This window comes from Frankliniella occidentalis, unplaced genomic scaffold (assembly GCF_000697945.3).
Source record: "Frankliniella occidentalis isolate FOCC.00 unplaced genomic scaffold, Focc_3.1 Scaffold342, whole genome shotgun sequence".
NCBI lineage: Eukaryota > Metazoa > Arthropoda > Insecta > Thysanoptera > Thripidae > Frankliniella > Frankliniella occidentalis.
The window spans coordinates 179,564-182,401 of record NW_026267465.1 but is presented as its reverse complement, the minus strand read 5'-3'; the positions used below and the strand labels follow the sequence as shown (position 1 = coordinate 182,401).

The window sequence follows — 2,838 nt, the reverse complement described above, 5'->3', positions numbered from 1 at the left end:
CCCCCGCCACCCCCCGGACAGAACGGACACACCACCCCTGCACGGCCGCTCCCCGGGCCCAAGCCATACGCCTCCCTCACGGATCGCTCACGGCCGCCCCCCCGTTCCTTTTTATTTCTCGTGTGGTGTGGTGCCGAGGCGTGCCTTGCGTGGTCAGCTGCGCCCCCTCGCCCCACCTCCCCTCCCTTCGGCACCCACCCCTCTATCCGCAGGCCTACGGAGAAGGGCTCCCTACATCCCTCACTTTCCCCAACCGCACCCTCGCACCCTCTGCCCCCCCAAATCCTTCTGGTGCTGCACAAAAATCTCAACCGCTGACCTCTGTTTTTTTTCGGGCTGTAAAAGTCCCCTATTTTATTACTGTCGTGTGTTTTATTGCCGGCAGTGTAACAAAGTGAAGCGCGGAGCCTCGCGTGGGAATTTCAACCCTGAACCGGAACTACCCAGCGTTCGGTCTGTGGACCGGAATGCATTCCGCCCCATGCACCCACAACCTGGGCTGGCCCGGGTGGCGGCGGGGCAGCGGGCTGCCCTGTTGCACAACCTCTGGCGCACTGCTCTACCTCCGGAATGTGTGCCGTGCCCCACACACACCCACCCCGCCCCACCCCGCGAGGCCCCGTCTAGCCCCGGTACTTCGTGTTATGTCAATTGCCTCGCGATTGTTCGGTTCAGCGAGTTGGACAACGCGACGGCGCCCTAAGTCTTCCCGCCTCCCCCCCTCCTCTCCCCCAATATACCCCTGTCACCCTGTCTCAACTTCGGGCACCTCCTCTCACCCCCACCGACCCCTCCCTCCACGACCACGGACAGCCCCCGGGCGGGGTCGGCGACCTGGTCCATGGGGCGCCCCTTGGCGAAGCTGTGCAGAGACGTAGATCTATAGACGAGCTCCGGGTCCGGGGGGAAGGAATAAGGGGCTGGAGGAGCCTTTTTTTTATTTATTTTCCCTTCACACTTTCCGGCGGATTGTAGCAGAAATTGCCTCGCCATCAGCATTACTGTTAACGTGCCAAGTGAGGGGAGAGGGCATGGCCCCTGGTCTCCCCTCATGCCCGGAGCGGGCGCGGGAGGGACGGGGAGGAGGGGACCGACCCGCTGTCGACGCGAACATACCACCAAGACACTTTGCTCCTTTTGCCCCAGCACAGCGGCCGGGCGCGCGAGAAAGTTGCACAGCACAGCAATCTATGCGATGCTGGCCGCCGCCGAACGGCTACTCCCCTGGGAAAACGTGGTTCTCACGAAGACCTCATTGTGACCTCTTTATGACTTACGAGGTCACGATTCTTGCACTTATGACCTCACTGGTGACCTCACAAGTGCAAGAATCATGACCTGAGAGGTCACAATGGGGTCTTCATGAGTAAAACGTTTTCCTTGGGTCTGTCAATCGTGTCAATCGAACGCAATCTCCCCCCGCACATTCTACAAGGATTACTATCGGTAATGTGCATATTGGCAAATATACTGGGTCCGCGGAAGGTCCCTCGGAGCCAGCGAAGCCAGAGCGGGCACCCACCCTACCCCGACCGTTTCTGTAGTATGTATCACTAGGGGGTCGGTTCAGGCGACTCACGTCGTCAGTCACTGGAGAAATGATTCCAGGTCCAGGGCGCCCGCGGTCAAGGCAGATACGCCAGGACGGGGGGTAGGGGGGGGGGATATAACTCGAGCAGCCGCCGTCCAAACTTTGCCATGCCTGGCGGGGCCGAGCCACCAATCACACCCCATTCACTCACTCGCCCATTCACTCCGCACGCAATCTTGCTCCCCAACCCACAAAAAATAAAACGCGAAAAACGACAGCAACAAGAATCACACACACGGCCGCTCAAGGAGCCTCATCAAGGAGCCCCCATCATCATGAAGCGGCAAGATATGATGACGAATGGGGAGGGGTCGAAAAAAAGGGGAGGGGGGGACAAAAAGAGGGGCAGAAAGACGAAAATGCACAGAGAGAGAGAGTGAGATAGAGAGAGACAAGACAGGGGGAGCTGGAACAAGAGAGAGAAAGAGAATGTGTGACGGAGCACACGCTCAACGTGAGGGGAGCGGGTGCAGCAAATAGCAAACGGGTGCAGCCGATGCAGCCAGCGGGTGCAGCTGGTCGAGCAGGCGCGTGCTGCGAGGCCTTGAAGCCGTAAGGTGGCGCCACGCGCCGCACCACGGGGCGCAACACCGCCCGTATGTGTGCGTGTGTGAGAGAGGGAGAGAGAGAGTGTGTGTGTGTGTGCGTGTGATAGTGATACCGCCCTCCGGACGCTCGTGCTCGTTCTCTGGCTCTTGCGAAGGGCTGTATGGTGGTCTCTACCCCTCTCCCCCACTTCTCCTCTCTCCCTGTCCCTTTTACACTTTCAAGGGCGCCGGGCGCCTGCCGCGCTGAAAGCTGAAAGATGCGTTGAGTTATGCGGGTGCCTCAGGGCGATACGTCGGTGGTGGTTGGAGTGGAGGGGTGAGGGTGCCCAGGGAGAGGGGGTGGAGTGGGGGCAGCAAACACGGCAGGGCCGGGCGGATCTACCCCCAAACCCTGTGGCGCCCCCCAGGGGTGCGGTCCCCGCTGGTCTGTGTGGCGGCGCTGGTCGCTGGTCTCCGCCGCCGCCGCCGTCCCCGCCGCTGCCCCCGCCACCTCCGGCCCGCTGTCGTGGCGCCCGCCCGCACGCCCGCCCCAAGTCGTCCGCGCTGTCGTAAGCAGTAGCGGCGGGTAGGCACGGGCGGGCGGCGCACCCAGAAAACCGTTTCTTTGACTTAACGAAATCACGAACTGACGATATTTTCGTTGATTTGAAGAAAAATTTCTTTATCTCAACGAAAATTTGTTCAATCTGACAAAACTTT

At 60.5% G+C, this 2,838-nt stretch overlaps 1 protein-coding gene across 1 annotated transcript in view; it reads right to left on the bottom strand.

The window, feature by feature from the left end:
- Positions 1-2,838, bottom strand: part of LOC127751100 (uncharacterized) — a 10,998-nt gene that overhangs the window by 1,971 nt on the left and 6,189 nt on the right. The gene's annotated exons all lie outside the window — the stretch shown is intronic.